This window comes from Aegilops tauschii, unplaced genomic scaffold, assembly GCF_002575655.3.
Source record: "Aegilops tauschii subsp. strangulata cultivar AL8/78 unplaced genomic scaffold, Aet v6.0 ptg000630l_obj, whole genome shotgun sequence".
NCBI classification, from domain to species: Eukaryota; Viridiplantae; Streptophyta; class Magnoliopsida; order Poales; family Poaceae; genus Aegilops; species Aegilops tauschii.
This window is the reverse complement of record NW_027332866.1, coordinates 3,360-27,721: the sequence shown is the minus strand read 5'-3', so window position 1 is coordinate 27,721 and position 24,362 is coordinate 3,360. Positions and strand designations below refer to the sequence as shown.

At 37.0% G+C, this 24,362-nt stretch overlaps 6 non-coding genes across 6 annotated transcripts; 3 read left to right on the top strand and 3 right to left on the bottom strand.

Annotated features, from left to right (window-relative positions):
• Positions 1 to 442: 442 nt before the first annotated feature.
• Positions 443 to 530, bottom strand: TRNAS-GCU (transfer RNA serine (anticodon GCU)). The gene has a single exon. It is a non-coding gene; the product is annotated as a tRNA-Ser (tRNA).
• A 3,609-nt stretch (positions 531 to 4,139) lies between these two features.
• TRNAS-UGA (transfer RNA serine (anticodon UGA)) lies at positions 4,140 to 4,227 on the bottom strand. Its single transcript has one exon. It is a non-coding gene; the product is annotated as a tRNA-Ser (tRNA).
• An 824-nt stretch (positions 4,228 to 5,051) lies between these two features.
• On the top strand, positions 5,052 to 5,122 carry TRNAG-GCC (transfer RNA glycine (anticodon GCC)). The gene has a single exon. It is a non-coding gene; the product is annotated as a tRNA-Gly (tRNA).
• Positions 5,123 to 7,603: 2,481 nt separating this feature from the next.
• TRNAT-GGU (transfer RNA threonine (anticodon GGU)) lies at positions 7,604 to 7,675 on the top strand. Its single transcript has one exon. It is a non-coding gene; the product is annotated as a tRNA-Thr (tRNA).
• Positions 7,676 to 8,182: 507 nt separating this feature from the next.
• Positions 8,183 to 8,264, top strand: TRNAY-GUA (transfer RNA tyrosine (anticodon GUA)). Its single transcript has one exon. It is a non-coding gene; the product is annotated as a tRNA-Tyr (tRNA).
• Positions 8,265 to 11,303: 3,039 nt separating this feature from the next.
• Positions 11,304 to 11,374, bottom strand: TRNAC-GCA (transfer RNA cysteine (anticodon GCA)). Its single transcript has one exon. It is a non-coding gene; the product is annotated as a tRNA-Cys (tRNA).
• Positions 11,375 to 24,362: the final 12,988 nt, after the last annotated feature.

Here is a 24,362-nt window from a genome sequence, read left to right as displayed (position 1 = left end):
ACCTAGGTTGAGCAGGTACCTAAAGGTACCTACACAATACCTAACCACCTAACCCTATTTTTGCTATTGATAAGAGTGCTTATTATAAAAGAATTCTTGCAATTTTTTTCAAGAATTCTTTTTTGCATTTTTAGGTATAAAAAAAAAACCATCCTAGTGGATCCGTGTGGTAAGGAAAAACTGGTAATCTATTCCTTAAAAAAAAATCTTGGAGATTATGTAATGCTTACTCTCAAACTTTTTGTTTATACAGTAGTGATATTCTTTGTTTCACTCTTTATCTTTGGATTCTTATCTAATGACCCAGGACGGAATCCTGGACGCGAGGAGTAAAAATTCAGTTTTTTTTTTTTCTTATTGGATTTGTTTCGTACATTTATCTATGAGAAAATCCGGGGGTCAGAATTCTTTCAATTCGAAAGTCCCAAATGATCCAAGGGAGCGGAAAGAGAGGGATTCGAACCCTCGGTACAAAAAAATTGTACAACGGATTAGCAATCCGCCGCTTTAGTCCACTCAGCCATCTCTCCACGTTCCAAAGCGAAAGGTTTCCGTGATATGATATAGGCAAGAAATAAGAAATAACGGTTGCAAAAAACCCCCTTTTTTTCTTTCAAAAGTCTATAAAAATTATATTGCCAATTCCATTTTAATTATATTCTTTTTTCTTAATGTTAATAAAAAAAGAAGAAAATTCTTGTTTTTTCTTTCTAAAATCGATATTGGCCGAGAGACAATCAAATAGATTTTCTCTTTAGCGGGCATTTCCATATAGGACTTGTTATAATTATAATAAAACAAGCAGGTTATATAAAAAAAAACGCTTTTTTTGTCGATTATTTATCAAGAAAGCAAAAAGGGTTCTTATCAAATCCACCATAAAATTGGAAAGAAGCATAAAGTAAGTAGACCTGACTCCTTTAATGATGCCTCTATCCGCTATTCTGATATATAAATTCGATGTAGATGAAATTGTATAAGCGAATTTTTTTTATTTCCTTAGACTTAGACCGCGCAAGACAAGAATTTTTCGCTATTTACGATTTCATATTCTTGTTACTAGATGTTCTATAGGAATAAGAAGAAATCGCAACTCCTTTGCGCTACACATAAAATTGGATTTCGAAGGTCCATTTTTTTTTCAGAATCCTCTATTTTAGTTCTTCCACCCATGCAATAGAGAGGGAATGGGAAAAGAAGGGTTACTTTTATTTTCATTTTTCCCTTAAAAGATAGACTTTGAAATAGGAGTCTTGGAATAATGCTGAATTCAAAGGTTTATTTCTTTCTATAGTATAAGAAAAACAATTTATTTCTATTTCTATAGTATAAGAAAAACAAATAGTATAAGAAAAACAAATCGAATCAAATTCATGGATTTACCACGACCTCGGTTGTGACTGTGACTCCATAGATAAAAATGGGAAATTTCTCTCTTCGAGACCATTGAAAAAGGGCATTGAACGACAAAGAAATCGTCCACAGATAATAAAACTATCATATGCCTTGGAAAGTGATATGAGGTGCTCGGAAATGGTTGAAGTAATTGAATAGGAGGATCACTATGACTATAGCCCTTGGTAGAATTCCTAAAGAAGAAAATGATCTATTTGATACTATGGATGACTGGTTACGAAGGGACCGTTTCGTTTTTGTAGGATGGTCTGGCCTATTGCTCTTTCCTTGTGCTTATTTCGCTTTAGGGGGTTGGTTTACAGGGACAACTTTTGTAACTTCTTGGTATACCCATGGATTGGCTAGTTCCTATTTGGAAGGTTGTAATTTCTTAACCGCAGCAGTTTCTACCCCTGCCAATAGTTTAGCACACTCTTTGTTGCTACTATGGGGGCCCGAAGCACAAGGAGATTTTACTCGTTGGTGTCAATTAGGCGGTCTATGGACTTTTGTAGCTCTCCACGGGGCTTTTGCACTAATAGGTTTCATGTTACGCCAATTTGAACTTGCTCGGTCTGTTCAATTGCGGCCTTATAATGCAATCTCATTCTCTGGTCCAATTGCTGTTTTTGTTTCTGTATTCCTTATTTATCCACTGGGGCAATCTGGTTGGTTCTTTGCGCCGAGTTTTGGCGTAGCAGCGATATTTCGATTCATCCTTTTCTTCCAAGGATTTCATAATTGGACGTTGAACCCATTTCATATGATGGGAGTTGCCGGAGTATTAGGTGCGGCTCTGCTATGCGCTATTCATGGAGCGACCGTAGAAAACACTCTATTTGAGGACGGTGATGGTGCAAATACCTTCCGTGCTTTTAACCCAACTCAAGCTGAAGAAACTTATTCCATGGTCACTGCTAACCGCTTTTGGTCCCAAATCTTTGGTGTTGCTTTTTCCAATAAACGTTGGTTACATTTCTTTATGCTATTTGTACCCGTCACCGGTTTATGGATGAGTGCTATTGGCGTAGTTGGCTTGGCTCTGAACTTACGTGCCTATGACTTTGTTTCCCAGGAAATCCGTGCAGCGGAAGATCCTGAATTTGAGACTTTCTACACCAAAAATATTCTTTTAAACGAGGGTATTCGTGCGTGGATGGCAGCTCAGGATCAGCCTCATGAAAATCTTATATTCCCTGAGGAGGTTCTACCACGTGGAAACGCTCTTTAATGGAACTTTCGTTTTAGCTGGTCGTGACCAAGAAACCACCGGCTTTGCTTGGTGGGCTGGGAATGCCAGACTTATCAATTTGTCCGGTAAACTGCTTGGAGCTCATGTAGCCCATGCCGGATTAATCGTATTCTGGGCCGGAGCAATGAACCTATTTGAAGTGGCCCATTTCGTACCAGAAAAGCCCATGTATGAACAAGGGTTGATTTTACTTCCACACTTAGCTACTCTAGGTTGGGGAGTAGGGCCAGGGGGGGAAGTTCTAGATACTTTTCCGTACTTTGTATCTGGCGTACTTCACCTAATTTCCTCCGCAGTCTTAGGCTTCGGTGGCATTTATCACGCGCTTCTGGGACCCGAGACTCTTGAGGAATCTTTTCCATTCTTTGGTTATGTCTGGAAAGATAGAAATAAAATGACTACAATTTTGGGTATTCACTTAATTTTGTTAGGTCTAGGTGCTTTTCTTCTAGTACTCAAGGCTCTTTATTTTGGCGGTGTATATGATACCTGGGCCCCTGGGGGGGGAGATGTAAGAAAAATTACCAATTTGACCCTTAGCCCCAGTGTTATTTTTGGTTATTTACTAAAATCTCCTTTTGGTGGAGAAGGGTGGATTGTTAGTGTAGATGATTTAGAAGATATAATTGGTGGGCATGTATGGTTGGGTTTTATTTGTGTATTTGGCGGAATTTGGCATATTTTAACCAAACCCTTCGCATGGGCTCGCCGTGCATTTGTATGGTCTGGAGAAGCTTACTTGTCTTATAGTTTAGCTGCTTTATCTGTCTTTGGTTTTATCGCTTGTTGTTTTGTATGGTTCAATAATACAGCTTATCCGAGTGAGTTTTATGGACCCACCGGGCCAGAAGCTTCTCAAGCTCAAGCATTTACTTTTCTAGTTAGAGACCAGCGTCTTGGAGCTAATGTGGGATCCGCTCAAGGACCCACAGGTTTAGGTAAATATCTAATGCGTTCCCCAACTGGGGAGGTTATCTTTGGAGGGGAAACTATGCGTTTTTGGGACCTTCGTGCTCCATGGTTAGAACCTCTAAGGGGCCCCAACGGTTTGGACTTGAGTAGGTTGAAAAAAGACATACAACCTTGGCAAGAACGACGCTCAGCAGAATATATGACCCACGCTCCTTTAGGCTCTTTAAATTCCGTGGGTGGCGTAGCTACCGAGATCAATGCAGTTAATTATGTCTCTCCTAGAAGTTGGTTATCAACTTCTCATTTTGTTCTAGGATTCTTCTTTTTTGTGGGCCATTTATGGCATGCAGGAAGAGCCCGAGCTGCTGCAGCAGGTTTTGAAAAGGGAATCGATCGTGATTTGGAACCTGTTCTTTACATGAACCCTCTTAACTAAGATTTTCTTATTTATACCTGTTCTACTTTTTTTCTGTTCTGGCTCGGTTATTCCATCTAGCCGAGCCATTCATTCCTTTTTATGAAAGAAAGATAAGGGACAGAAAAAAAAAAATGAAAGAAACAAACGTATTCAATAAGCAAAAGGAGAGAGAGGGATTCGAACCCTCGATAGTTCCTAGAACTATACCGGTTTTCAAGACCGGAGCTATCAACCACTCAGCCATCTCTCCACAGCCTAATCCTTATTTTACTCCTACAAATAGAACATAGCCATATAAAAAATAAAAAGATTTATTAGCCTCTAGAAAGATATCAGATACAAGTTCCTTTTCGATATATCTCTGTATACTGTATACACGGATACAGGATCCGCTATACCCGCTTGTGAAATAAAGAGTAAATAATCTCTTCTCACCCCCATATCCAAATAAAAAAGCGGTTTAAGTAATAAATTTGAATTAAAGAGAAGAATCAATGGATTCATGATTAAACCCCTCCTACTTCTTGTATTTTTTTACAATTTTGGTTTAAGTGAGGGATCAAATATGTAGTCAACTTTATTTGATGGTAGCTTGGAGGATTAGAAATATGACTATTGCTTTCCAATTAGCTGTTTTTGCATTAATTGCGACTTCCTCAGTCTTAGTAATTAGTGTACCCCTTGTATTTGCTTCTCCTGATGGTTGGTCAAATAATAAAAATGTTGTATTTTCCGGTACATCGTTATGGATTGGACTAGTCTTTCTCGTAGCTATTCTGAATTCTCTCATTTCTTAAATTAAATTTGGTTAATATTTATTAACCCCATAAAAAAGAAATAATAAAGGCCATTTCTTCTAAAAAATTAGAATAGTGAGACGTATTAAAACGCAATTTGCGTTCCGAATTGCTAGCTCTTCTCTTTCAGTATTATGAAATTCCATTCCCATTAGAATATTCATTCACAGATAATAAAAAAAGGAAAACTCTAATATAATAGAAAATGAAATGAAACGGTCGACCCAGACATAGAAGGTCGACCCAGGCGGATATACGCTATAAAATATATACCGTAGCGAGCGTAGTTCAATGGTAAAATATCTCCTTGCCAAGGAGAAGATACGGGTTCGATTCCCGCCGCTCGCCCGCTTAATTTATCAAAGTACTATGATAAAAAGTTTAGTCTAGTTAACTGTTTAACTACTTATATTAAATTAAGTATTAATTAGGTGTTAGTCTAGTGCCGTATCCCTTACTATCTTACCCTTCCTTTGCATCCCACTCAAAAAAAGAGGGCGCTCCGGAGGCAGAAATAGAACTCGCCAACAGAGCTCCAAAAATTGGGTATTAACTGAGACAAACAACGGGCAAACTTTTTTTAAAGGGAAGAGAGAGGTAGACTGTCCCTTTCGTTTCATTTTTATTTTCTGCAGGGTAGGGAGAAGCCTTGCGCCTTCTTTTTTTGAAGGCAAGTGACTTCGCAAACTGCTCAATTTTGCCCTCTAGGGCCGGGAACTAATGAATAAAAAAGGGTTGGATACGCCCCTCTACCATATCTAGAGAAATAGAATAGTCCTTTTATACAGACTGCTAAGTGCGGAGACGGGAATCGAACCCGTGACCTCAAGGTTATGAGCCTCGTGAGCTACCAAACTGCTCTACTCCGCTCTGGAGTACCAGAAACTGGTGGACAAAAAAGGCTTGAATACAAGCCTCTAACATGTCTAGACAAAGAGAATACTCCTTTTATACAGAATGGAGCGGGTAGCGGGAATCGAACCCGCATCGTTAGCTTGGAAGGCTAGGGGTTATAGTCGACGTTGGTTGATTATTTTTAACGTCTCTAATTCAAAACCGAACATGAAATTTTGATTTCATTCGGCTCCTTTATGGATATTCTCACCACTTAACATCTATGTCAGCTTTTCTATTTGAATGGAACCAAAGCTCTCCGCTTTCTAGATGATCCTTATAGAGTAGGAGATAGAAATTCTATCTAAATCCATCTAATCTACTTACTTCGTTCCCTAATTTCATTCAAGAGATCCTGAGGAAAAGAATTGGGTTTCCACCGAGCTTAAACAATATGCGGATGGTTCTAGTAAACCAAAACTATCGTTTTTTAGCTATTTGGCTTCCTTATTCCTTATTTTAAGAAGATTTAGTTACGATTGGAAATCAACTTTTTTGTATCTTCATCCATAGATCCTTTACTCATATTTTCAAAATTGGAATACTTAATCCAATGCAAAATTATGCTTCGCGACTCTGTACTCATAATCCTATTTTTATTTTGGATGCAATTTAAATTAGTCTTTGGATACAAATCGCCAGAATGTATATTCTTCCTCAATATGCTATTGAGAGGAAAAGGATTTAATCCTTTATAAGAACTAAAGTTTTCATCGGAATATAAAAATAAAAAACTTAAGGATGCCTTAAGTATATCATTTCAAATTCAGTTATTATATAGAACGAATCACACTTTTACCACTAAACTATACCCGCTACATTGTAGATTATGGTATAAATGGTACCCTTTGTCAAGGATAGCCATTTGACAAGAAGGCTAATTCCCCCTTATTGAATCAGATGGAGAAGGTTCATGACACTGAGCCGTTGGTACTTCTACTTCGATCGCTCGCCTTTACTTTAGGATTTAGATAGCCCCTCTGGTCTGTAAAAAAAATCTTTTCTTACCATGCTAATAGCGCCTGAACCAAATGTATTTATTTTGATTAGGATCCTATTCTACGGTTACGACTACAATAATAATTATTTACTTTGCAAGGACGTAAGTGTGTCAGACTGCTAAATTGTTTTATTATTCCTACAATATAAACTAGGGGATATAGGGGGTAACACTGTCCCTATAAATTCCTTTTTCCTTTTCTTTTTTGTCCAGAATTGAACAAAAAAGAAATTATGGAAGATGTTTTCTTCCCCCATTAAGTCCGAGCCATAGAGTAAGAGTGAGATGAGTTTTCCAAATTCATCATAGACTTTCCCTATGGCTTGATAGAAGTAAGCAGCAAAGAGTCGTAACTTAAAGAAAAAAACGGACAGGGCCGACAGATTTACCTGATGTAAAGAAGATCCTAAAAGTCTCTGATTAGTCGACTCTCTCCATTTAACACTTTCCTCTCTCTCCTTTTTTCCACTGACTCAATTCTAGTTTATTAGATTCTTGTTTAAAAGAATGAAAAAAGTTCAATAGAACTAAGAACACATAAAAAATAGCATAGAGGATCAAGGCCATTACCAAAAGTTCCTCCCAAGGATCCTATATCCTATTGGGTATCTGTTCCCCGCCTTTTCCCGCTAGGATCGGAAATCTTATATTTTCCATATCCATATACCGTTGAATCCTTGGGGTTCCAGAATCCGCCTATTTTACTAGTCTTCGGAAACGGAAAACCCTGAACCAAGAAGAGTTGGATATGTTATGTAGGGTATGTTTTTTTTTTATTAATTTTATTTTGAGCTCTCAAGATATCGATATATACATATACAATCTCTACATAATGTCTCTCTCTCTATCTCTATATATTATATATATAATATGTACATTATGCAGTAGACCCATAATGGGAAATCCAAGTGGCTAATTTTTGAATTAAATAAAAAGCCCTTTTAACTCAGTGGTAGAGTAATGCCATGGTAAGGCATAAGTCATCGGTTCAAATCCGATAAAGGGCTTTTTAAATTAGTGGTAGAGTAATCTCGTGCTAAGACGTAAGTCGTTGGTTCGAATCTGATAGAGTACTTTTCTACTAAATTGATTCACTTTTGTTCTTTGTTTTTGAAACTTTCTCTATATTTTTAGAGAATTTTATGACTTAGTGCGGGATGGATGCATTTTTGGTCTGAACACTAAATGAAGCACGGAGAATTAATCTATAACGATCAACTAAAAAAAATCCTAGATGAAAACATAACAGAAAAGTTGGAAAAACTCTTTGCTTTGGATCTATTTATACTTTTCGAGTATATTGACAATTCCAAAAAACTGCTCATACTATGATTATAGTATAATCACGAGCGGTTGTATATGGCCCTATCGTCTAGTGATGCCCCTATCGTCTAGTGGTTCAGGACATCTCTCTTTCAAGGAGGCAGCGGGGATTCGACTTCCCCTGGGGGTAGGGAGTATTATGAAAGGAGGTTAATCATAGATTAGCAAAAACCCTAGAATAAATTCTTCCTGGGTCGATGCCCGAGTGGTTAATGGGGACGGACTGTAAATTCGTTGACAATGTCTACGCTGGTTCAAATCCAGCTCGGCCCAAACCAAAAATCTAGGGCTTCGTGAGTATGAACTAAATCCTTTTGTTTTTCTTCCATAAAATAAAATGTCTGATCTATAGAAATAAAAGATAAAGAAAAAGGGAAATTTTTTTTTTCTAATCCATATCTCTCTCATTCCTTTCTTACAAACAAAAGAGTTTTTCTTATTGAAGGCTGGATTATTATCCATTTTTAGTGATAAAAAATCACGACATACTAGTTATGTCACTCTCACTATACCCACGTATAATATAATATGTGGGTATGTAGTATATGATTCGTCTATTTCTTAGAGTACGAAAGACGAATCGAATCTTCTTATGGTTCTATTTAAGAATGGGTATGCCATACACCCCGCGGGGATTGTAGTTCAATTGGTCAGAGCACCGCCCTGTCAAGGCGAAGCTGCGGGTTCGAGCCCCGTCAGTCCCGAACTAGGGTTCAATGAATGGAGAAATTGATATTTCCTTTTTCCATGAAAAAAAGGGGCAGGGAGCAAGATCAAATACCCACAGGGCACCCTTACTTCACTTTTTTATTTTGCATCCCTCATTAAAGAGGGAGGGAAGGCATATAGGAATTTTTTTTCACTACTCCCGATCGATAAAGATAAAGAAAGACACACATACGATATGTGGATTAGTAGAATTTAGGATATTATATTACTCTATCTTTCTTTATGATGATACCATCCTCATCTTAATTTCCTATTCCACTCTTATGGAATAGAGTACCGGTATTTTACCGGAATCCATACATAAATCGTATTCCCTTTTTATTTCAGACCTCTTTTCCCCATCTCACTTCTACTGCTTATTTGGATGTCTATGTGACCCATAGAAAGTTGGTCATATAATACATACATAATTGTATGTATAACTATAAGAAAAAGGAAGGGAAATTGTATAAGATTAAGAAAGTAGAAGATTAAGAAAGCTCGTGGGTTAGAGATATAGAAAAGAAAAAGTAGAAAAGGATTAAAAAAGAGGGAATTCCTAATCCAATCAAAAACCCATTTTGGTCTTAGTGTGGATAGAGGATCTTCCTATGTTATACTATATAACTCTCATCCGTGAAATATAACTCTCATCCATGAATTGATTTGATAGATCCGATATTCATAATATTGAATTGATTCAGTATTATCAGAATGCAAGCCCTACCCTTGAATTTACAAGATACCCCTTTTTCCTCTCCATGGGATTACATCCCGAGGTTATTGTGAAAATAAAAAATAAAGAGGTTATGGAAGTCAATATTCTCGCATTTATTGCTACTGCACTGTTCATTCTAGTTCCTACTTCTTTTTTACTTATTATTTATGTAAAAACAGTCAGCCAAAATAATTAATTGGAATTCCAATTAATCATTGAAGAAATTAAAAAGGGATTAAATAAAAAAAATCCAAGTCTTAAATGAAAGGATCTGGTTGGAATCTTAAAGTGTGGTAGAAAGAACTACATATAGTTTTTTCTACGACACTTTAGATTCTTTCTATTATATTATCTTTGAATCTACATAGAATAGATTAGTAGATTGAAATAGTTAAGTAGTCTAATTCAATTTCTTTTTTCATTGCATCCACTTAATTTCAATCAGGTCAAAATAAAAAAATCTAAGACAATTCTTGACCAAAGAATCCATGGAAGGAAAGAAAAATAATATTAAGAATAGACTATAGTAAAAAGTAAAAGGAAATGGAAAATGTGTGATATGCCGTGAATAGTTCCGTGGAAGAAAGTCGAATTTTCTTATGTATAGAACTTTTTTAACCATTCGTCATTTCTAGTAGAAATTATGAATTGGTATAATGGCTCTTTCTTACATTACAACTTACAATACAAGAGTTTCTTACAGGAGTGAAACAAAACTAAAGAAAAAGATTAAAGAATAACGTTTGACAAAATGATTAATGCAAAATGATCCATTAATGAAAAGAATTGATACAACAATTTGATTACTTAATCAATTAGTAGTATCCCTAGAGTCCACTCCTTCCCCATACTACTAGTGAAAGAGAAAATGTAAAGACTACCATTAAAGCAGCCCAAGCGAGACTTACTATATCCATCTAAATTATGTCTCCTATTTCTATGAAGGGATTATTCTATTCTACTATTGATCAATAATCATAGTGGAATCAAGGGTACAGAGTCAAAAAGGGATTCCGCCCTAAGGCCATGGATCAATCAGTTCAAGGAATTTACTCCTAACAAATTCTTATAGGAATTCTGGTAGAATTAGAGAGCATTAAAAATACGATACTATAGCCCTTTTTTCCTTAAAAAAGAAAGAGTACGGGAATGATGTCCTGAATAGAAGAAGCGGGAATAGGAAGATTTTTTATTCCTTTTGTTACTCTTTTTTTTTTTTAAGCAAAGGACGCCCGAATATACCATAAAATTAACGATAGATAAATATTTATTGGATACCTACCTTACCTAATGTTTATTTTTGACCTAAACCCTGCAGCCTTGCTTGTATCATTCTATGAAAGAATGAAGAGGAAGAGATTTTATCCATACACAACTCCTAAATTGATTTTTGATCGACCTATTTAATCTGATTCTCGTTAGAATTAAAATTAAGTAGTCCTTACTTTAGTGTATGTAGGTAACATAAGATGTACGATAAAAAAATGTATAATAATTAGTAAGTCTTGATATTCTTTCGTGGAGTCCCTTCTTGAATCTTAGATTGAAAAAAAAAAAGAATGCCCCTTAGGGACCTTTCTTTGGATACCAAGATTTCTGACATCTTATCCTCGTATTTTAAAATTATCAAATCGAATCTCAATTAAGAACCAATTCAAATTCATATAATAAAAGAATAAGGAAACACTACCTCACCCCTATTGATAACCATTTTGGCCACTACCGTCAAAACAAACCCTAACCCTAGTTTGAGGATAGAACTATGGTATGGTTTCTCTAAACCCAGTATCGGCAGGCCCAGTTACTCTCTTGCCCGAACTTATGCGAAGTAAAAATTGATCGAATTCGATCAGCACTATAAAAAAAACCTAAGTATTTTATTGATCAGGCGGCACCCAGATTTGAACTGGGGATAAAGGATTTGCAGTCCCCTGCCTTACCGCTTGGCCATGCCGCCAAAAAATCCGATCAAAAATCTAGAAAACAGCAAGTATTCATCCACGTTTTCTTACGAAAAGCCCCTTTTATTTTGAATATAATTCTACTTACTTTTTTCCAATCTTTTTCAAAAAATCTATTCCTGCTTTTTTTGATCCAGTTTCTATTATTCTCCTCGATAGATTCTATCTTAAAACATACATTGTTAACACAATAAAACTTCCCATTTCTTTCTATTGAGATGAAAAAGAAGAAAAAGTGGATTTCTATTCACAGGCTGCAAAATTCAGAATAAATTGGAACCGTTAACTAGAATTCTCTTTTTTTTATTGCAGTAGTGAACTACTCTTAAATCGGTATTATCTCCCCCCCCTTCAATGGCATAATAAAATAGTATGACTTTATGCTTAATCCGTGTATAGGTAAACTTTAGGTCCGAACAGCATTATTATCCAAAGATCCCCTTTATGTACATATCTCTATGGAGAATCATGCTTTAATTTTTAAAAGTATTAAATTAAATATCTTGAATAAAAAAAGGAAATTTGCTCTGATATAGAGTATAACCTTACTATCTTGGCCTACCCAAGTGAAATTACGATAAAAGAAAAGCATGGATATGGGGAGAGGTGGATAACTAGATTGGCATGTACTTAAAAAAGGGACTTACTTGATTTTAGAATTCCACAATGAAATACTGAATTTTCTAGTAATTATACTACTCCGATCCGAAATAAAAAAGAACCCTCAAATTATTTTGAGAAATTAAAGTAAGCACGCTATTCTAAATCGAAGTAAAGTCAAACTTTCTAGTATATTATATTACGGCTTTATTACATTCATAGAAAGGAGATAAAATGAGAAATCTTTGCCATCCAATCTGATTAGAATATCATAACATAAAGTATAAGTGGCAGAATTTTTTTTTTAGGAATGTTTTATCAATTCATTTTCATTTCATTTGTACCCCTGGCAAACTCGAACTTTCGTCCAAATGGTCTCTATTCATATGTATGAAATACATATATGAAATACGTATGTGGAGTTCCCTAGAATTTCATGTGATTCAGTAAACAGAATATAGATTCCATGATTGCTAGATCGATCCAGAGGGATTGATGAAGAGTGAGCTGATAATGGAATTTTTCTTTGATAAACAGGAAACTTAAGATTAAGATGCTCCGGAATGGAAACGAGGGAATGTCCACAATACCCGGATTTAGTCAGATCCAATTCGAGGGATTTTGTAGGTTCATTAATCAAGCCTTAGCAGAAGAACTTGACAAGTTTCCAACAATTAAAGATCCAGATCACGAAATTGCATTTCAATTATTTGCGAAAGGATATCAATTGCTAGAACCCTCGATAAAAGAAAGAGATGCTGTGTATGAATCACTCACCTATTCTTCCGAATTATATGTATCTGCGAGATTAATTTTTGGTTTCGATGTGCAAAAGCAAACCATTTCTATCGGAAACATTCCTATAATGAATTCCTTAGGAACCTTTATTATAAATGGAATATACCGAATTGTGATCAATCAAATATTGCTAAGTCCTGGTATTTACTACCGCTCGGAATTAGATCATAAGGGAATTTCTATCTACACTGGCACTATAATATCAGATTGGGGGGGGAGATCGGAATTAGCAATTGATAAAAAGAAAGGATATGGGCTCGCGTGAGTAGAAAACAAAAGATATCTATTCTAGTTCTATCATCAGCTATGGGTTCGAATCTAAGAGAAATTCTAGATAATGTTTCCTACCCTGAAATTTTCTTGTCTTTCCGAATGCTAAGGAGAAGAAGAGGATTGAGTCAAAAGAAAAAGCTATTTTGGAGTTTTATCAACAATTTGCTTGTGTAGGTGGGGACCTGGTATTTTCGGAGTCCTTATGCGAGGAATTACAAAAGAAATTTTTTCAACAAAAATGTGAATTAGGAAGGATTGGTCGACGAAATATGAATCGGAGACTTAATCTTGATATACCTCAGAACAATACATTCTTGTTACCACGAGATGTATTGGCCGCTACGGATCATTTGATTGGAATGAATTTGGAACGGGTATACTTGACGATGACGATATGAATCACTTGAAAAATAAACGTATTCGTTCGGTTGCAGATCTGTTACAAGATCAATTCGGATTGGCTCTTGGTCGTTTACAACATGCAGTTCAAAAACTATTCGTAGAGTATTCATACGTCAATCGAAACCGACTCCCCAAACTTTGGTAACTCCAACTTCAACTTCAATTTTATTAATAACTACTTATGAGACCTTTTTTGGCACATACCCGTTATCTCAAGTTTTTGATCAAACGAATCCATTGACACAAACTGTTCATGGGCGAAAAGTGAGTTGTTTAGGTCCTGGAGGGTTGACGGGGAGAACCGCAAGTTTTCGGAGCCGAGATATTCATCCGAGTCACTATGGGCGTATTTGTCCAATTGACACGTCTGAAGGAATCAATGTTGGACTTACTGGATCCTTAGCAATTCATGCGAGAATTGATCACTTGTGGGGATCCATAGAGAGTCCGTTTTATGAAATATCTGCTGAGAAAGCAAAAGAAAAAAAAGAGAGACAGGTGGTTTATCTATCACCAAATAGAGATGAATATTATATGATAGCAGCAGGAAATTCTTTGTCCTTGAATCAAGGTATTCAGGAAGAACAGGTTGTTCCGGCTAGATACCGTCAAGAATTCTTGACTATTGCATGGGAACAGATTCATGTTAGAAGTATTTTTCCTTTCCAATATTTTTCTATTGGGGGTTCTCTCATTCCTTTTATTGAGCACAATGATGCGAATCGGGCTTTAATGAGTTCTAATATGCAGCGCCAAGCAGTTCCGCTTTCTCGGTCCGAGAAATGCATTGTTGGAACTGGATTGGAACGCCAAACAGCTCTAGATTCGAGGGTTTCCATTATAGCCGAACGCGAGGGAAAGATCATTTCTACTGATAGTCATAAGATACTTTTATCAAGTAGTGGGAAGACTATAAGTATTCCTTTAGTTAACCACCGTCGCTCTAACAAAAATACTTGTATGCACCAAAAACCCCGGGTTCCACGGGGTAAATCCATTAAAAAAGGACAAATTTTAGCAGAAGGAGCTGCTACAGTTGGGGGCGAACTTGCTTTAGGAAAAAACGTATTAGTAGCTTATATGCCATGGGAAGGTTACAATTTTGAAGACGCAGTACTAATTAGCGAACGTTTGGTATATGAAGATATTTATACCTCTTTTCACATCCGGAAATATGAAATTCAGACGGATACGACAAGCCAGGGCTCCGCTGAAAAAATCACTAAAGAAATACCACATCTAGAAGAACATTTACTCCGCAATTTGGACAGAAATGGAGTTGTTAGGTTGGGATCCTGGGTAGAAACTGGTGATATTTTAGTAGGTAAATTAACGCCTCAGATAGCGAGCGAATCATCTTATATCGCGGAAGCTGGATTATTACGGGCCATATTTGGCCTTGAGGTTTCCACTTCAAAAGAAACTTCTCTGAAATTACCTATAGGTGGAAGAGGGCGCGTTATCGATGTGAAATGGATCCAAAGGGACCCGCTCGACATAATGGTTCGTGTATATATTTTACAGAAACGTGAAATCAAAGTTGGGGATAAAGTAGCCGGAAGACATGGGAATAAAGGGATCATTTCCAAAATTTTTGCCTAGGCAAGATATGCCCTATTTGCAAGATGGAACACCCGTTGATATGGTCTTCAATCCCTTAGGAGTACCCTCCCGAATGAATGTGGACAAATATTTGAAAGCTCGCTCGGATTAGCGGGGGATCTGCTAAAGAAACATTATAGAATAGCACCCTTTGATGAGAGATATGAGCAAGAGGCTTCAAGAAAACTTGTGTTTCAGAATTATATGAAGCCAGTAAAGAAACAAAAAACCCATGGGTATTTGAACCCGAGTACCCGGGAAAAAGCAGAATATTTGATGGAAGAACAGGCGACCCCTTTGAGCAACCTGTTCTAATAGGGAAGTCCTATATCTTAAAATTAATTCATCAAGTTGATGAGAAAATTCATGGGCGTTCTACTGGGCCCTACTGGGCCCTACTCACTTGTTACACAACAACCGGTTAGAGGAAGAGCCAAGCAAGGGGGACAACGAGTAGGAGAAATGGAAGTTTGGGCTTTAGAAGGATTTGGTGTTGCTCATATTTTACAAGAGATACTTACTTATAAATCTGACCATCTTATAGCTCGCCAAGAAATACTTAATGCTACGATCTGGGGAAAAAGAATACCTAATCATGAGGATCCTCCAGAATCTTTTCGAGTGCTCGTTCGAGAACTACGATCTTTGGCTCTAGAACTGAATCATTTCCTTGTATCTGAAAAGAACTTCCAGGTTAATAGGGAGGAAGTTTGATCGGAATAAATATAAATTCTTTTCTTATTTCTATTTTATGATTGACCAATATAAACATCAACAACTTCAAATTGGACTCGTTTCCCCTCAACAAATAAAGGCTTGGGCTAACAAAAACCTACCTAATGGAGAAGTCGTTGGCGAAGTCACAAGGCCCTCTACTTTTCATTATAAAACCGATAAACCAGAAAAAGATGGATTGTTTTGCGAAAGAATCTTTGGACCCATAAAAAGCGGGATTTGCGCTTGTGGCAATTCTCGAGCGAGCGGAGCTGAAAACGAAGACGAAAGATTTTGCCAAAAATGCGGGGTAGAATTTGTGGATTCTCGGATACGAAGATATCAAATGGGATACATCAAACTCGCATGTCCCGTGACTCATGTGTGGTATTTGAAAGGTCTTCCTAGTTATATCGCGAATCTTTTAGATAAACCTCTTAAGAAGTTGGAGGGCCTAGTATACGGCGATTTCTCTTTTGCTAGGCCCAGCACTAAAAAACCCACTTTTTTACGATTACGAGGTTTATTCGAAGAGGAAATTGCATCCTGTAACCACAGCATTTCTCCCTTTTTTTCTACCCCAGGCTTTGCAACATTTCGAAATCGGGAAATTGCGACAGGAGCAGGTGCTATTAGAGAACAATTAGCAGATTTGGATTTGCGAATTATTATAGAGAATTCTTTGGTCGAATGGAAGGAATTAGAAGACGAGGGGTATAGTGGAGATGAGTGGGAAGATAGAAAAAGACGAATAAGAAAAGTTTTTTTGATTAGACGCATGCAATTGGCGAAACATTTTATTCAAACAAATGTAGAACCAGAATGGATGGTTTTGTGCTTATTACCGGTTCTTCCTCCCGAATTGAGACCTATTGTTTATAGGTCTGGAGATAAAGTAGTGACTTCAGACATTAATGAACTTTATAAGAGAGTTATCCGTCGGAACAACAATCTTGCCTATCTATTAAAAAGAAGTGAATTAGCGCCAGCAGATTTAGTAATGTGCCAGGAAAAATTGGTACAAGAAGCCGTGGATACACTTCTTGATAGTGGGTCCCGCGGGCAACCGACGAGGGATGGTCACAATAAAGTATACAAATCACTTTCAGATGTAATTGAAGGTAAAGAGGGAAGGTTTCGCGAGACTCTGCTTGGGAAACGGGTCGATTACTCGGGGCGTTCTGTCATTGTTGTGGGTCCTTCGCTTTCATTACATCAATGTGGATTACCTCTAGAGATAGCAATAAAGCTTTTTCAGCTATTTGTAATTCGCGATTTAATCACGAAACGCGCCACTTCTAATGTAAGGATTGCTAAAAGGAAAATTTGGGAAAAAGAACCCATTGTATGGGAAATACTTCAAGAAGTTATGCGGGGACATCCTGTACTGTTAAATAGAGCACCTACCCTGCATAGATTAGGCATACAGGCCTTTCAACCCACTTTAGTAGAGGGGCGTACTATTTCTTTACACCCATTAGTGTGTAAGGGTTTCAATGCGGACTTTGATGGAGATCAAATGGCTGTTCATCTACCTTTATCCTTGGAAGCTCAGGCAGAAGCCCGTTTACTTATGTTTTCTCATATGAATCTCTTATCTCCCGCTATTGGGGATCCTATTTGCGTACCAACCCAAGACATGCTTATCGGGCTTTATGTATTAACGATTGGAAAGCGTCGAGGTATTTGTGCAAATAGATATAATAGTTGCAGAAACTACCCAAATCTAAAAGTAAATTACAATAATAATAATAATTCTAAATATAGGAAAGATAAAGAACCCCATTTTTCTAGTTCTTATGATGCACTGGGAGCTTATAGACAAAAACTAATCAGTTTAGATAGTCCCTTGTGGCTACGATGGAACCTGGATCAACGCGTCATTGGGTCAAGAGAAGTTCCGATTGAAGTTCAATATGAATCTTTGGGGACTTATCATGAGATTTATGCCCACTATCTAATAATGGGAAATAGAAAAAAAGAAATTCGTTCGATATACATTCGAACCACTCTTGGTCATATTTCTTTTTATAGAGAAATAGAGGAAGCCATACAAGGATTTAGTCAGGCCTATTCATACACTACCTAAACAAGAAAGAAAGTTAGATTCGGCGATGCCCCTCCCCTTTCGGGGGGCATTCCGATTTCCCTAGTATCATCATTATTTGCCACGCGAATCCAGATTGAGATTGAGGCAAGTTAATTAAATTTTCGAATCACTGACTCAGGCCCATTGTCGAATCCTACTCAGCAATTGTCGAATCCTACTCAGCCGAAAAGGGGGTACTTATGTATGGCGGAACGGGCCAATCTGGTCTTTCATAATAAAGAGATAGACGGAACTGGTATGAAACGACTTATTAGCAGATTAATAGATCATTTTGGAATGGGATATACATCCCATATACTGGATCAACTAAAGACTCTGGGCTTCCATCAAGCCACTACTACATCGATTTCGTTAGGAATCGAGGATCTTTTAACAATACCCTCTAAGGGATGGTTAGTCCAAGACGCGGAACAACAGAGTTTTCTTTTGGAGAAACACTATTATTATGGGGCTGTACACGCGGTAGAAAAATTACGCCAATCTGTTGAGATATGGTATGCGACAAGTGAATATTTGAAACAAGAAATGAATTCAAATTTTCGGATAACGGATCCTTCTAATCCAGTCTATCTAATGTCTTTTTCAGGAGCCAGAGGAAATGCATCTCAAGTACACCAATTAGTAGGTATGAGAGGATTAATGTCGGACCCTCAAGGACAAATGATTGATTTACCTATTCAAAGCAATTTACGCGAGGGACTTTCTTTGACAGAATATATAATTTCCTGCTATGGAGCCCGCAAAGGGGTTGTAGATACTGCTGTGCGAACAGCAGATGCTGGATATCTTACACGTAGACTTGTTGAAGTAGTTCAACATATTATTGTGCGTAGAAGAGATTGTGGTACTATCCGAGGTATTTCTGTAAGTCCTCAAAATGGGATGACGGAAAAACTTTTTGTCCAAACACTAATTGGTCGTGTATTAGCAGACGATATATATATCGGTTCACGATGCATTGCCGCGCGAAATCAAGATATTGGAATTGGATTAGTCAATCGATTCATAACTGCCTTTCGAGCACAACCATTTCGAGCACAACCAATATATATTAGAACCCCCTTTACTTGCCGAAGCACTTCTTGGATCTGTCAATTATGCTATGGCCGGAGTCCTACTCATAGTGATCTGGTCGAATTGGGAGAAGCCGTAGGTATTATTGCGGGTCAATCAATTGGGGAGCCAGGGACTCAACTAACATTAAGAACTTTTCATACTGGCGGAGTATTCACAGGGGGTACTGCCGACCTTGTACGATCCCCTTCGAATGGAAAAATAAAATTCAATGAGAATTTGGTTCACCCCACACGTACCCGTCATGGGCAGCCTGCTTTTCTATGTTATATAGACTTGCATGTAACTATTCAGAGTCAAGATATTCTATATAGTGTGAATATTCCCTCAAAAAGCTTGATTCTAGTGCAAAATGATCAATATGTAAAATCCGAACAAGTAATTGCGGAGATTCGTGCCGGAACGTCCACTTTACATTTTAAAGAAAGGGTACAAAAGCATATTTATTCTGAATCAGACGGCGAAATGCACTGGAGTACTGATGTTTACCATGCGCCCGAATATCAATATGGTAATCTTCGCCGATTACCAAAAACAAGCCATTTATGGATATTGTCAGTAAGTATGTGCAGATCCAGTATAGCGTCTTTTTCACTCCACAAGGATCAAGATCAAATGAATACTTATGGTAAAAAAGATAGGGAAATTCTTGATTATTCAACGTCGGATCGAATCATGTCCAATGGCCATTGGAATTTTATCTATCCTTCTATTTTTCAAGATAATTCAGATTTGTTGGCGAAAAAGCGAAGAAATAGGTTCGTCATTCCATTACAATATCATCAAGAACAAGAGAAAGAACTAATATCCTGTTTTGGGATTTCGATTGAAATCCCCCTTATGGGTGTTTTACGTAGAAATACTATTTTTGCTTATTTTGACGATCCCCGATACAGAAAAGATAAAAAGGGTTCAGGAATTGTTAAATTTAGATATAGGACCCTAGAAGAAGAATATAGGACTCGAGCGGAAGACTCAGAAGAGGAATATGAGACCCTAGAAGACGAATACAGGACCCGAGAGGACGAATATGAATATGAAACCCTAGAAGAATCTAAATATGGAATCCTAGAAGACGAATACGAATATGAAACCCTAGAAGACGAATATGGGAGCCCAGAAAACGAATATGGGAACCCAGAGAACGAATATAGGACTTTAGAGAAAGACTCAGAAGAGGAATATGGGAGCCCAGAGAGCAAATATAGGACCCAAGAGGACGAATATGGAACTCTAGAGGAAGACTCAGAAGACGAATATGGCAGCCCCGGGGAAAGCGCAGAGGAAAAATATGGTACTTTAGAGGAAGACTCAGAAGAAGATTCAGAGGACGAATACGAGAGCCCAGAGGAAGATTCCATCTTAAAAAAAGAGGGTTTGATTGAGCATCGAGGAACAAAAGAATTTAGTCTAAAATACCAAAAAGAAGTAGATCGGTTTTTTTTCATTCTTCAAGAACTTCATATCTTGCCGAGATCTTCATCCCTAAAGATACTTGACAATAGTATTATTGGAGTGGATACACAACTCACAAAAAATACAAGAAGTCGACTAGGCGGACTGGTCCGAGTGAAGAGAAAAAAAAGCCATACGGAACTCAAAATATTTTCCGGAGATATTCATTTTCCTGAAGAGGCGGATAAGATATTAGGTGGCTGTTTGATACCGCCAGAAAGACAAAAAAAAGATTCTAAGGAATCAAAAAAAAGGAAAAATTGGGTCTATGTTCAACGGAAAAAAATTCTCAAGAGCAAGGAAAAGTATTTTGTTTCCGTTCGCCCTACAGTGGCATATGAAATGGACGAAGGAAGAAATTTAGCAACACTTTTCCCGCAGGATCTCTTGCAAGAAGAAAATAATCTCCAAATTCGACTTGTCAATTTTATTTCTCATGAAAATAGCAAGTTAACTCAAAGAATTTATCACACAAATAGTCAATTTGTTAGAACTTGCTTAGTAGTGAATTGGGAACAAGAAGAAAAAGAAAAGGCTGGTGCTTCCCTTGTTGAGGTAAGAGCAAATGATCTTATTCGCGATTTCCTAAGAATTGAGTTAGTCAAGTCCACTATTTCGTATACACGAAAAAGGTATGGTAGGACAAGTGCAGGACCGATTCCCCATAATAGGTTAGATCGCGCCAATATCAATTCTTTTTATTCCAAGGCGAAGATTGAATCACTTAGCCAACATCCAGAAGCTATTGGCACTTTGTTGAATCGAAATAAAGAATACCACTCTTTGATGATTTTGTCGGCATCCAACTGTTCTCGAATTGGTTTATTCAAGAATTCAAAACATCCCAATGCGATAAAAGAATGGAATCCTAGAATTCCTATTCGAGAAATTTTTGGGCCCTTAGGCGCTATTGTAGCTAGTATATCGCATTTTTCTTCATCTTACTATTTACTAACGCATAATAAAATCCTGTTAAAAAAATATTTGTTCGTTGACAATTTAAAACAAACCTTCCAAGTACTTCAAGAACTTAAATACTCTTTAATAGATGAAAATAAAAGGATTTCTAATTTCGATAGTAACATAATGTTGGATCCATTCCTTTTGAATTGTCACTTTGTCCATCATGATTCTTGGGAAGAGACATTGGCAATAATTCACCTTGGACAATTTATTTGTGAAAATGTATGTCTATTTAAATCGCACATAAAAAAATCCGGTCAAATTTTCATTGTAAATATGAATTCCTTTGTTATAAGAGCAGCTAAACCTTATTTGGCCACTACAGGAGCAACTGTTAATGGTCATTATGGAGAAATCCTTTACAAGGGAGATAGGTTAGTTACGTTTATATATGAAAAATCGAGATCTAGTGACATAACGCAAGGTCTTCCAAAAGTGGAACAAATCTTTGAAGCGCGTTCAATTGATTCATTATCCCCGAATCTCGAAAGGAGAATTGAGGATTGGAATGAGCGTATACCAAGAATTCTTGGGGTCCCTTGGGGATTCTTGATTGGAGCTGAGCTAACCATAGCCCAAAGTCGTATCTCTTTGGTTAATAAAATCCAAAAGGTTTATCGATCCCAAGGGGTACAGATCCATAATAGACATATAGAGATTATTATACGCCAAGTAACATCAAAAGTGCGGGTTTCCGAAGATGGAATGTCTAATGTTTTTTCGCCTGGGGAATTAATCGGACTATTGCGAGCGGAACGAGCAGGACGAGCTTTGGATGAATCGATCTATTATCGGGCAATCTTATTGGGAATAACAAGGGCTTCCCTAAATACCCAAAGTTTCATATCTGAAGCAAGTTTTCAAGAAACTGCTCGAGTTTTAGCAAAAGCTGCCCTACGAGGTCGCATTGATTGGTTGAAAGGCTTGAAAGAAAACGTAGTTCTGGGGGGGATTATACCTGTTGGTACCGGATTCCAAAAATTTGTGCATCGTTCCCCACAAGACAAGAACCTTTATTTCGAAATAAAAAAAAAAAATCTATTCGCGTCGGAAATGAGAGATTTTTTGTTTCTCCATACAGAATTAGTTTCTTCAGATTCTGACGTAACAAACAATTTTTATGAGACATAAGAACCCCCATTTAACATTTAACCCTATATCATTTAAGGATACATAAAAAATATTTTTTATTTCAAGCTATTTCGGATCTTTCTTAATCTTCAAAAAGAACTAAATTCCGTAATGGAATGGTAGGGTTAAAAAAAAAAGGAAGTGTGGAAAAAATGACAAGAAGATATTGGAACATTAATTTGAAAGAGATGATAGAAGCAGGAGTTCATTTTGGTCATGGTATTAAGAAATGGAATCCTAAAATGGCCCCTTACATTTCGGCAAAGCGTAAAGGTACTCATATTATAAATCTCGCTAGAACGGCTCGTTTTTTATCAGAAGCTTGTGATTTAGTTTTTGATGCAGCAAGTCAGGGAAAAAGTTTCTTAATTGTTGGTACCAAAAAAAGAGCAACAGATTTAGTAGCATCAGCTGCAATAAGGGCTCGTTGTCATTATGTTAATAAAAAGTGGTTCAGTGGTATGTTAACGAATTGGTCGATTACGAAAACTAGACTTTCTCAATTTAGAGACTTAAGAGCAGAAGAAAAAATGGGAAAATTCCACCATCTCCCAAAAAGAGATGTGGCAATCTTGAAGAGAAAATTATCTACCTTGCAAAGGTATCTCGGCGGGATCAAATATATGACGAGATTGCCAGACATTGTGATCGTCCTTGATCAGCAAAAAGAGTATATAGCTCTTCGGGAATGTGCCATTTTGGGGATTCCTACTATTTCTTTAGTCGATACAAATTGTGACCCGGATCTCGCGAATATATCGATTCCAGCCAACGATGACACTATGACTTCAATTCGATTGATTCTTAACAAATTAGTATTTTCAATTTGTGAGGGCCGTTCTCTCTATATAAGAAATCGTTGATTAAGAATATATAGTGAATTCTTGGGCAACTGCGTAAATTTATGGAATCACTTACTTTACTATATCTTTTTTTTTGCATAGAATTTTTTTTGCATAGAAAAAAGAAGGGGAATATTGATATATATTAGAGGGTATTGATATATATTATGATCTGATGTGCTTTCTTGGTATCCTAAATATAAGATTAATACTTCAAGTTGCTGAGTTGAGAAAGAGATGGTTGAATCAAAAGAATTCCTTTTTTGAAGTTCAATTTTTATCAGAGGACAATATGAATATTATACCTTGTTCCATTAAAACACTCAAGGGGTTATACGATATATCGGGTGTAGAAGTAGGCCAACACTTCTATTGGCAAATAGGAGGTTTCCAAATTCATGCCCAAGTACTCATCACTTCTTGGGTCGTAATTACTATCTTGCTAGGTTCAGTTGTCATAGCTGTTCGGAATCCACAAACCATCCCGACCGACGGTCAGAATTTTTTTGAATATGTCCTTGAGTTTATTCGAGACTTGAGCAAAACTCAGATTGGAGAAGAATATGGTCCCTGGGTTCCCTTTATTGGAACTATGTTCCTTTTTATTTTTGTTTCGAATTGGTCGGGTGCTCTTTTACCTTGGAAAATTATAGAGTTACCCCATGGGGAATTAGCAGCGCCCACGAATGATATAAATACTACTGTTGCTTTAGCTTTACTCACGTCAGCGGCATATTTTTATGCTGGTCTTAGCAAAAAAGGATTGAGCTATTTCGAGAAATATATTAAACCAACTCCAATCCTTTTACCAATTAACATCCTAGAAGATTTCACAAAACCATTATCGCTTAGCTTTCGACTTTTCGGGAATATATTGGCGGATGAATTAGTCGTTGTTGTTCTTGTTTCTTTAGTCCCCTTAGTAATCCCTATACCGGTCATGTTTCTTGGATTATTTACAAGCGGTATTCAAGCTCTTATTTTTGCAACATTAGCCGCAGCCTATATAGGTGAATCCAT